At 39.3% G+C, this 12,759-nt stretch overlaps 1 long non-coding RNA gene across 1 annotated transcript in view; it reads right to left on the reverse strand.

The window, feature by feature from the left end:
- Positions 1-11,998, reverse strand: part of LOC124153313 — a 55,732-nt gene extending 43,734 nt beyond the window's left edge. Inside the window, exons 1-2 of the long non-coding RNA XR_006863614.1 lie at positions 10,944-11,998; positions 5,788-5,825 (exon numbers count right to left, since the gene is read on the reverse strand). This is a non-coding gene — a long non-coding RNA (uncharacterized LOC124153313). The remainder of the gene's footprint in view (positions 1-5,787; positions 5,826-10,943) is intronic.
- Positions 11,999-12,759: the final 761 nt, after the last annotated feature.

A 12,759-nucleotide genomic window follows, 5' to 3' on the forward strand; every position in this document is an offset into this window, starting at 1 on the left:
TTTAAAATTAACTTATCTGACTCGAAATCATCAATTTTCCCCTTAACTTTCTGAATATACACATTTTATATAATACTAAGTTAAGTAACAGGTTTTGGTCGGGAGGTAAATGAAAGTAAAATATTTTTTAAGCAAACAATTCCAATTAGCTGAATTTTTCCCGTGTTATTCAGTGCAAACAAACGCGTAGGAGAAGTCTTAATTGGCGTATCCTTTATACGTCGGCATACATTTTTCAAAGGGGATGAAGTCTCCATTTACAACGTCCAGTCAAGTTGCTAATGTAAGGGCCGAGAGCTTTTAAAAGGATAAAAGGAATAAAAAAATACTATTTCCCCAAATAGACTGCCTTCTTCATTATTCATTACACGTGGGTCAACCCAAAAGGGCATGGTAAGATACCTCAAGGAAATAGAGGCAAAAAAAGAAACAGTTTTTCCTGTAGTTCTTTTGCTTGATAGCTCCCAGCTGTTTACGGTTGCACAGTTTTAAAGAATGAAATCAACTCCTACACTCTTGTTCACTAGGATATGCAAGTGGAGCATTTAAATAGCATTCATTGTTCCTATTCACTGGTGACTGAACATATGGAGCGAAATACAAGTTGAATCATGTTAAATTACCACTTGTTGATCGTTTAGAAAACTACATTATTTTTCTAATTACACAGCACACGACTCATCGGGAGAAGAGCTCTTTCGAACTCATGAGGCCATTAACGATCCTGCATAATTCATATTAGTTGACGCTTACACGCTACATTTCGAACCATCAACAATTAAATACTCCAGTAAATTAAATGCAAACTTGGAGGTTGCACGTGGTGGAAGGGCTCCATATTATGCATAAAACACACTTTGTTACTTCCACGATATATTTTTTTTTAATTTCGACCGATTTTGGCTGTTACGCTATTAAAAAGTACATAAAACATTTTCTGTACTTGGTAATGGTGTAACAGCCGAAACCGGTAAAAAAATAGATTAAAATAAATATACTGTGGAAGTAACAGTGTCTTTTATTTATAATAATAGCACTAAATATTGACGTTATATAAAGATACTTAAGTGCGCACTATACAAGGAATTGCTTTCATTATGTGGTACGGACATTTTTCAATCAACAAATTCTTTATTACCAGCATGGTAATGTAGGAGCGTGGTCGAGACATTGAAACCGATGATACTTCAATAACATTTCTTCGGTCAAACTGTGCTCAGAGGAAATTCTTCAGATTGCGACAAAACATACTGTAGCAAACAAATGTGGTTTCTGTCTTAAACATCACCATCATTTGCGACAAACACAATTACAAACAAACATTGTACAAGTACTGGTATCAGCACAAAAAAAAAACGTTGGAATCATTTTTAAATCGGTAAACCGAATGAATTGCAAGAATTTCGGAACAGCAGTGGAATGAAATTAGTATTTAATTTCTAACCTTAGAAAACAAATGATAGACCAGAAAAATTACTGATCGCGGGAAACTGTGGTAACTACACCATCAACTTCGTTGAACGGAAGATAAGAAGATTTTAATGGAACAAATATGAGCGGAGTCAGAGGGGTATAACTGTGAATTCGATCGGATATGTAAAGAGCCCATTAACTACACATATGTTAAAAAGGAAAATATTTGCTGAACCCAATCCTTCTCCTAATCCAGAAATGGAGTTCCTAGACATCATAGAATGTTTGACATTAAATTTATAACAAAAAAATTAGATGTAAGGAATGTTAGCGTACTTTCTTACTTTTGAGAGATCACTTACAAAAACGAATGAGTACTATGGAGAAAATTTGAAAGGGGGTTTTAGTAATTCTAAATTACCGCTATTTTTTCCATGAGAGATTTTTCTCCAACTTTAAAATTGTAAGAACATGAAACGATATTCCAAAAGTGGTGAAGGAAAATATAGTTACGATACGCTTACGTTAAAAAATATAATTTAATCACGAAATCTCAGTTATTTTATTCATCATCATTCAGTCTGATTCGTCGCGAAACAAATTTAATGCCTTTTAGTCATACAGTATCTCCATAGCCTAAAAGAAACCGCCCAAATTAGGACAGTGGAATCGTTCCATCAGATTTGAATTCTCACTTCATTAAAAGAATTAGGTTTACGAAATGGAAAGATAGATTACAACCGAAAAACTATTATTTATAGCTCCGCTATTCTATCATAATGGGGTTAACTCATTGTCAAACCCAATTTCGCAATTCATGAAGATAATTTCATTAGAGGGCTGGGAAAGATATGTCATAACGGGAAAAAAAAGTCTTCCTCATCCATCAGCCATTTTATCATACAGTTCTTGGGGAATGATATCCTTGGGCCCGGGGAGGAAGTCTCTTATCTTGGTCACACAGTTGTATCTGGTGACCACGTCATGCTTTTTTAATATTCTGGCGATCCTCTCTGACGTTCCAGCAATGAAAGGGATAGTGTGAGGATAGCTTCCTTGACGACCAAGAACTGTATGAGGGGGTATACAAGGTTCCCTGCTCTTGCGGAAAATCCTACATAGGGGAAACTTGCCGCTCCATGCATGTGAGGATTAAAGAACATCAAAGGGCGACCAATAACAAGCAGTTTCAGCTCTCTGCCATCGCCGAACATGTATGGTCGGAACCTGGCCACGACACAAAATTTGAGGAGAAGAAACTTTTAGTTAAGGAGTGCCGCTACTTCCCTAGACAAATCAGGGAAGCGATAGAAATTCAAAAAACACCTTTGAATTTCAATAGAGAAGACGGATACTTCCTTCACAGCGCATGGAAAACAGTCATCAAAGAGACAGCCAATCAGAGAGAAGCACCCAGTCAGACAGCCAATCACAGTGCAGCTCCCATCCAGCCTACAGTATATAAGCGAGGCAGAAACCAACAGCCGACACATTCGACCTGAAGACGCTGGCAGGACAGCCAGCGAAACTGTTGTCAATCAACCAACAACCTGACGCGGAAGAAAACCCTGGAGAGATGCAGAGATCAGACCATCGCCGCGGAAACCTACGCTCTAACATACCAACACATTATTCATACATCTGTTTTCTTCGCAAAGAATCAAATACGAAGACAAAATACGGCGACAAAGGGAATCGAGGCGGGATGGGAGTGGTCCGAGTAAACTCAAGCAAGCAATCCCATCCAGAATGATTAGTGATTAATCTATACATAGGCGAGTCGCCATCAGAGGCGTCACCTCCGTTCTCCCTTCAAGGCGATTTCAATTCTCCGAGGAATGACATCGGATACGTTCTGAGAAAAGATTTATCGGTCTGCCTCCGAAATAGAAAAAGGCCAAATGCCATACATCCCTCTGCATTTTTCAGTTTAAAACCTTCCCCATGTATGCCCTTATCCATCTATCACTAAAAGAATTAAAGGACAGTTTGCTTTAAATAATAGGGTAGTTTCCTCCATCAAAGAAAACGAAAGGTATTTATTGCGATTCGTTACCCACCATGTCCATTAATGTATTCATAAAATCCACATTATTTGGTTTTAGAAATCCCAGTTTAGACGAATGATATCGGTCAATTTCATTCTCATTCAAAAAAGGCCAGATTGGCGCCCATGCGATGCCTTTCCACGTGACGTCACAGGGACTTAGTTTCTATACGAGTAGATAGGAGTTTTACATGGTCTGAGATAACCAATGCATGCATGAGGCACAGAGTTCAGGGAAACATCTCTTAATATTCACTCATTAAAAATACCCAAGTTCGGAAAGTTTCCTTCCTTTGATAGGGGAATAATGATCCTTATTTAAGCCAAGCGTTACCTGCTAGCAGGGTACTCAGCTACCTGCTAGAAGTCTGCATCGGAGCGAAGCACACACCCTCGCTCCAAGGTCACCTCACACGGCGGCAGAGGGAACCAGAATGACGTCACACGGGCTTTATCCCAGCATTCATACTAAGCCGTCACGTGTTCGCGCGCTTGAATATTTTTTCGGTTTATTTCATCGCGAAAAATAGATATTGCAATTTAAAAATCTAAATGCGTGATATAAGTACTCCAGGAGTAATAGTCTTTTGATTAAGGCAATGAAAAAATAATAGAAACCACCCTATTACCAGATTGTTAATTACAAAAATCTGCGAGGAAGATTAACAAATCATAAACTGGGACTTAAAAAATGATGCTACCTAATTTTATGAAACTAAATTTAAGTTTTATGAGTCAATTCGGGGAGTATGAAAAAGATGCAGTAATCCGGTAATTTCGTAGTTAGTAAAGTTTAATGAAAAGAAAAAAGTTTTATTTTCAAATTACTTAAGACAACTGTTCTAGTTTCAAGTTAACAACTGTTCAATCTGTTCACGCAATCTGAAAGAGGAGTGGTAAACAAAACCTCATGCCACTAAAAAGGGTAGAACTCGAAGGCGTAATATTTTGCGTCATATACTGTGCGCCGTGCGAAATTTTTATTCTTTCTTCTGCTCTGTTGATAATTTTGCGTCCTAATATTTTTGATGTTGTTAGAAAATGGACCACAATTGTAAAGCATATAGTTTTGCAAGCTTTCAAGAATGAAGAAGGATACTCACAAATAGATAAGGACCTGGGATTGCTAATAGTTATCGTTTTTACAAGTACAAAATGAAAATATTTCACAACTTTGGAGTAAACTAGACGGGCGTCTAATTTTCAACAGTATAATGGGGAGGAATTAATTCAAAATAACACTGCGGGTTATTCGATTTGATGAAGCGACAGAAATGAGGAAAAACAGAGGCAAAGATAAGTTTCAGACTATTAGAGAGATATTTGATGTGCGGAACTCCTATCTACTCGTAAGGATACTAGGTCCCAGTGACGTCACGTAGATTGGAATCGCCTCAATCGCGGTTAATCGCCAATCTGGCCTTTTTCAAATGAGGTTAAAATTTACCGTTGCCATTCGTCTAAACTGGGATTTCTAAAACCAAATAATTTGTATATTATGAATACACTAATGGTGGATACCGATTCGCAATCAATGCCTTTCGTTTTCTTTGATAAAGGAAACTACCCTCTTCCCCTCATAGTTTGCTGAATTGGTGCAGTTAATGAAAGCATATAATCAAACACACTAGGCGTGACTACGCGAAATAATCTTGTTTCATGGCGATTTTCGGTTCATTTTCAACAAACGTTTTTTCTACCGTACAACCAGTATCACCGCATAGCGCCACCATTAGGCTCCTAATTGATAATCACTAGATGCTCATGAGCTAGACTGAGAGACCGAATCACAACACATAAATAAAGAAGAAATAACGTTCCATAATTTTCAATCCAACCACGGATCCGCCTTCATGTTGAACTACGGTAGAAAAATTATATTTTGTACCATGTAATAATATAATTTTCATAATTAATAGTCACGGGCGTAACTTGTTGGAAATCCATAATCGCAGGAATAGAAGGATCAACAACTTTGCTGTTTCCATTAGGTGGAACATATCAAGGTGGATGATTTTACAGAGTTGATAATGTTACTCTGTGACCAAAGCATGGTCGGTCTCAATAAATTACTATGAGGAAATTGCAAAGTTGCTGATCTTTCTATTCCTGCAATATAATTTTTACTATTTTTACTGCTTGAGGAGATATCAATATACAGTTGCCGATGTTGGAAAGCCAATTAAATGTTTAAAAAAGTAAAATATGCCATAAATATATCTGGCGTGAAGTGGTGAGGTAAAAATAAAATTAACGATCAATCAGAGAACCTTCTTCGCTTGGCTTGACTTATTTTAAGGGTTTCATGAGAGAAAAAAGCGACTCACCTATTCCTTCACCAGATCGATGCAATCATTGGGCCGACCTGAAATAAAATTACATTTAAAATTAGAAAATAAAATATAATAGCCCTCTTCTTGTAAACGTAAAATTATTGTTTTACGGAAGAGCCAATAACTAGAAATGAGGTATTTAGTTAAAAGATTGAAGTGTGTATGATAATTTTAATCCCATCACTCAGTGCTTTACGCCTATAACTTCATCATTTATCAAACTTCCCACTTCGTAAGAAAACAAAAAATAGCCTCTTTCAACCATGTACTCGGGCTACTGGTTGTCTGATCGCGTAGGTTACAGATGAAAACCCAGATTAAAGCTTCACTGGTTTTATTGCTTCATTTATACACATATCCCCCAAAACATCATAATAAGTCCTTCACATCGGGATAGTTGGCAACTTATAACAATGGACGATCACATACTCGTATGACGTGGAAAACTGGCAATTTACGCAGCCAAGATTCGGACCTTTGTCCTTAGATTTGACACGTGAGAATTTTACTCCAATGCCCCCGAGGTCGACAAAAAAAATTGTTCAGATTGCAGGTCGTTCTTGGTTACTGAGAGTTGTGCAGCGTAACTTTCTTAAGCTTCAGGTTCCTTCAATTTATTACGTGTCGTAATGGACTTTCTGTACAAGTTTTATAGTTTTCTCTGTTTCCTAAGTTCCCTTCTCACGTCGTTGTTGTACCAGCGAGGTTCCTTATTATCACATTTCAATTTTTGCGGAATATGTTCGTTGATTCCTTGGCGCAGAATTTCTAAGAAGTGTTTCCATGTTACGTCTGTGCTTTGGTCCTTCGATGTTACTACAAATTTTTTGCAGGAGTCATTAAGAATCTCGCCAAATTTTGTTAAGTTGCATTTATCAAATAAATAAATATTGCGTCCAGGTTATACGGCTGACGCTACACCAATTTTTAACGTTGCAAATATCACTCTGTGATCGCTTATACCGTCAATAATATCGAGTTGTTTTATCAACTTAGGATGGCTTACTGCTATAAGGTCTAATATCTTATTTCGTCTCGTAGGCTTGTCAACTACTTGGGCGGGAGATTGATTTGCAAGTATGTTGAGTAATACCTCGCTGATTTCACTATTCCTTGAATTCGGTTTTACAGTGTAAGTATCCCAGTTTATGGATGGAAGATTAAAATCTCCCCCGATTACTATTACACTTTTACTATCTCCCTGAGTAAATGCGGATATTTGATTTTCTAGAAGGTACATAATATCGACTTCGGAGTTCGGCGGTCTATAAAAAGAGCAAATATGAAAACTCCTTTTGTTTCGTTGTTTAATTGTACACCATACGCTTTCTATTTCGTTGTCAATTATTTCGTGGGTGGCGCTCTGTAAATGTAATTTAACTGCTATAAAAACTCCGCTACCTGTTCTATTGCGTAGATCGCATCTGTAAATTTTATACTCTGGAGGAAAAACTTCGCTTTCGCTAATATCTTCCGTAAGCCAACTGTCTGTCCCCATGACCACGTCAGCGTCCTGAAAAATATGCTCGATTTCGGACCTATGTTTTTAGAACCGAAATGAACGTCATATGCGAGGAAACGGGAGAAGTCTATATTAAGCAGGCGAATAGGAGAGAAAAAGAATTTTAGGTGCAGGACATAAAAGCCAAGCTAAAAAATACGACATCAAAAAGAAGACATAAGGGATGTTCCAGGTATGTGTGGGTCTAATAATCTACCAGGAGCTTCACCCTGCAACAAATGCAATTCATCTAATGCAACAAAAATCCCGTGGATTTTAACTCAACAAATTAAGAAAAAAAAATCTCCTAAGATTAAAATTCACAAGCATTCCCTGCTGGTTATTGTATTAATATTTTAACGGTGAAAACCTTGTAGGACTGGACGGAAACGAAAAATTATTCCGGGGAAAATAGGGAGAAAATTATTATGTTTTCTGCATTTCCCACAAGAAATGTACCACACGTAGGTCCCCTTTGCAACGCTTAGAATGAGGAAAATAAGATGAGCAGCCATAAATATATCACTTCTTGTCTTCGATAAAAATCTATGATACACCTACGAAGAGTAAAAAAATCACCCATAACCGCTACGAACGACCAAATGTGCGTGAAAACGAAACGTAATTACCCACAATTAATTCCATCGCCACTTAATTACGCCATTTGTACCTCAAGCTTCACCCGAGAACAAAGGCAACGACTTCATTAGATCATATCGCGGAGTTCTTGGAGGTCTAAGACAGATTGAAAGCGTAAGAGGATTGGCTCAATGGGAGGCTATTTCTCGGACAAGGCGACCTTATCTGTGCCGTTCAATAAGCCACGAATATACGTCTACATGTTCCAGCAAAAGAAAGAGAGTTAAATCGTTTCATCACGATAAATCGCTCAAGCACACACATAACGCAATTGCTTTTTCTACCGTCCTTACAGCGGATGCTTAAAATGCCCTATAGATTCTCATCGCAGGCATTGACCTACACAAACGGAAGATAAGAAAATAATCTGCGATGTAAATTTAGATTTTTCTGGAAGAAAGGGGAATGGGGTTTATTTCGCTGGCAGTGAGGTAAATGTGGAAGCCGTGATATTGAACAGGAATAAAAGGCAGAGTGTGGGTGGGAAGCAGCATATGGTGGGGTAAGTCGTAAGCGAAGGTATAATTAAAAAGACGACTGAATTGGATTGGGTGTTTCTGATGAAATACATGCGCAGACGCCAAAAATTACCCGATTGAGAACTATTGAGTTTGGGCGGCTTGATGTTCTTCCTTCGCTCAGCTCTGCAGAACTTCCGAGGAATTTTCCCTTGAAATGAGGGAGGAGTAGCAAGCCGTGACACATTGCACATGCAGCAAATGGTTAGGAGCCTTGAAGCGGTGCTGGACGACGCGGAAATGGTAGTCAAAATTCACTCGACAGTCAACTGCCCAAATGGTTATGCAATATGGTGGTTGAATTTCAACAAATAAATAAGCGCGTAAGAATTCAATAGCCATGCAACGTCCTATGGACCTATTTATAGATATTGCGAAGTTTTAAGATCAGAAAAATATTTACAGTGTGTTTGTGAGCAGCATCAAGTCATCCGTCACTGGGACTTGATCCGTGGAACCCCTGATTCGAAGCATGAAGCCTTTACCCACTACACCACCCGAACGATTGGGTGTTAGGGCAGTCTCAATGCCCAATATGTCGGCTGTGTCCACTATGTCCCGACGAGAGTGGATTCCATTGTAGGTGAGTCGAGGGCGAAGCATACTTCGGAGAATATGGCGAAGAATTCGTAGCTGGATCTTTTGCGCCTTGTGATAATGCGACGGGTATGATTATTTCCCCGGTATAAGGGATATATTGCTTTTAAAACTCCCGGTTGTATGAGAGCATTACGAGGGCAAAATTTTGGTAGACAAGTAGTTCCTGAACTGGCCGCTCTCAGACGCCAACGAGCTTTGCGTTAATTTTTTCCGCCACTGTACTAGAATATTTATGATTCACACGAATGATGCTTGGTACTGCATTTACATTGGTGAGTCTTCTACAGCAAGCGTTAGACAGGGTAGGCTATGCCAACTGAACTGTTCCTGATTGACTTTCATGAGTCATGATAAGTTTTGACCTTGCTTAATCATTTATAATACGAAGAAAACAATTGTTTTTGTACAAATATAGAGCATACAATAGAGCGAAAAGAAAATCGGTAATTAAGTGCAAGCCTTCTTACTGCTTTAATTTCCGTGACGGAGGTCCGCAATACCCTCACATTTCAAAGCACTGATTGCTTTTCATATTTTAGCAGATGAGATAAATTAGCGGTATGATAACTTTTTTGCGAATTTAATCTAAGTTTTCTACCAGTTAAGGTGGAGTGTTTTGCAGAAACCTGTCTTCCCCCTGTCTTCCCTCCCAACTTTGACTTTCTTCTTCCATTCGGGGTAAGACCCATTCATTTTTTCCATTTTCCAAGTTCCCATTCTGTCTCTCGCTTACCCCACAATCTCACCCCGAACACGGTTTTTAACTTCCCCTCTCCGTTCAGTATTCCCCTGCCATGAAACTTACGTTACAGCTATCATCATTTTACATTAAATTCGAGTGAACATATCCGTTAATATTTCTTGTACAAATTCATTATTCATCTCTAAAGTATTATGTAATTACTGCGTACTGGACATTCAAACAATTCGAGAAGAGAGCTTGGTGATCCTAACCATCGTTCTGGCCATCTCTCAACAAGTGAGATGAATAACTTTCAACAAAAATACTTAGTATAGGAGTGGGTGAGAAGCCAAGGGGAACAAATGATTTCTTTTTTAAACAGAGTTATGTGCAGATATCACGCAAAGAAAACAAACGAGTTGAACTATATATTTAGTAGTGTATTTGATTTTCTACTCGATGCCAGCCCAGAATATACACTCACTCGAATCCCTTGGCATCCAAGTTTTACTGCATTTCTTTTAACAATTAACTTTACCAAACTTCGCCAAGAAATAAATCACTTGTACCCCTTGGCTTCGCACCCCGTCATATAAAAATACTGTCAGCACATGGTTTCAGGGAAAATTATAACGGTTAATTTAAATCCATATGCATGGATTATTGAGAGTACGTACTTAAACAAGGCGGACTGTACAAATCCCGCTCCAGATGTACTTATTTTACCAAATCCGGTCCAATATTTGAGTAAATAATACGACCAATATAAAAAATAATAAAAAATAACCAATTAAAATTCTTTTGGCATCCGACCCCCAAGGTAATACCTTAGTAACAGTTTGTTACAAAAAATGTTGCTGATATACTATTTTTCAATCTCCTCTCTTTGTCTTTCACCAGTTTCATTTAAAAACAGCTCTCGAGAATGATGCGTAAGCATTGAAACCGGTCGTGTAAGATTAAAAAAGTGAGGAAAGTTACCACAGCCGCCTCAATTATTATTAGCCATGGAATTCTACACATTCAACTTGTCGACAGTCTGTCTGATTCGTTTAAAAACGTTGATCCAGAGAACGAGGTTATCTCTTACAAAATTACAAATATCTACACTCAGTAAGAACTTTTAAAGCACTTCAAGAAACTAAATACAGACGAATAAATGGAATAACATGATTACTTAAACGACAAAATGAAAATAAATGTGACTTACCAGAGTAACGGAGTTGACAGACTATACAAAATGTCCCGAACCACTTGGAGATGATGTATGTCGAAATGTAGGACTGCTTCAGGCCGGAGGGAGGGCTGGAAATTCAAAGACGAGACGAGATATATAAGGTTGTGACAGCACTTGGTGAATCAACTGCTTCATCATTTCAATCACTTGCACAGATCTCTGCAATTGGTGTTCATTTCGTCCATTGTCACTTTAAGGGATAAATTCCTAACTTTGCCTGCTAAGTCACTAATCGCAGCACAGGAGTATATGTCGTTAAACAAAAGCTCAAATCACGACGATTTTAGGCCAAAATCGCAGTTTTCTGTAGCTCTACTTAACTTTTTCACCGGCTCGTAAAAAATAAAATAAAGGTTCGCAGTCGCAGCTGGAGTGTCGTGGCTTCAAAAGACCCTGGCTGCAGTCCCCAGCGCCCTCCACTACAAGGCCCGCGACTTGCTGCAGTAGGTTAAAACACACGCCGGTAACATTAGCGAGGAAGAATGTTGAATGGCATTCCTTGCCTTACTAGGATGTCTTTGAAAACCACAATACTACCGAATTCCGTCTCACACGATTGTCTGCGAGACATAGAGAAGTTGGCACAACACCCAAAGACACAAATATTAATATGAGTCATTCACCACGGGAAATATTCTAACGCACATACTTCGAGATGACAGCTGTCATAAACTCTCCCCACTAAGTCGATATCAGTCCTATTTTTCCAGATCCACTCTTCATTCCAGTTTAGGGGAAAATGGGAAGCTTAGGTGCAAAGTGACGTAGTATGGAAGGAGACACTTTGACGAGACAGTAACACAGAGTAGTGGTTGTCTCGCAATATTTAGTGTACGAGGCGATAGATAAGAGTGACGGTCAGAAGAAAGGAGCTGGCAGTGCTGCATAGAGATGCCACGGTCACTGTTGGCCGACAACAATACGCGAAGCGGCGAAAACTCACAGTGCGGTAATCTTAAAAAAAAACCACGTTCCGGAGAAGTCAGACGGCGGGGAAAACACTCTACGTAGCAGAGTCAGTGACTCGAGAGGATAAGTCAAAAATAATGCGGCAGCGGCAGAGGAATCGGTTATCATGCGGGCGCGTCCAACGGCCGGCCGGCGAGTGGCTTCAGGTATTACGGCGGCGGAGGGTCGCTCGTCATCGCGAATGCATCTCCCTCGGCGGGGAATCGGGAGACACGTGTGAGTCCCACTTCAGAGGGTTGGGGAAGGGGGGGGAGCGAGTGTTAACGCACGGCCGGAGCCGGTCGAGTGAACAGCCGAACGGCGAGAGAAATAGTGGTGATGATGGGAGAGAAAGGAGGTGAGGGGTTGCGATGTGAGGGGCGGGGGAGGAGGGGAAGAGAGGGGTGAAGGGCGGATAAGTGGGGAATGAGACGCAAACGCTTAAAAAATGCACCCCTAAGTAACTCGGCATATTCCCAGGCAGGAGACACGCGTTCACAGGAGAAGTCAAACCCACTTCACCCGTTATTTTTTGCAAAGAGTTCGCAAATTACACGTTTAAAACCTAATGCTTTCGTCTTTAAATTTTCCGGATACCTCGCTAATGTTGACCCAGGTCAGTTTAAATTTTACTCTTCATTTTCTCGTGCGTTAAGCAGGCATAAAAAACTGCATTCATAGACATAAAAATTTCAGTGTTGAAATAACCTAAGAAATTTCTACAAGGAATGAGTGAAAGACATGTGTTTATGTAGGACCTGAGTCAGAAAAACTGTTCGGGATTCTCTTTAAGGCATTTCGGGAGAGGTGGATACATTTTTTTTGAGAGATCAGATTCTAT

Source organism: Ischnura elegans, chromosome 2 (genome assembly GCF_921293095.1).
Source record: "Ischnura elegans chromosome 2, ioIscEleg1.1, whole genome shotgun sequence".
Taxonomy (NCBI): Eukaryota; Metazoa; Arthropoda; class Insecta; order Odonata; family Coenagrionidae; genus Ischnura; species Ischnura elegans.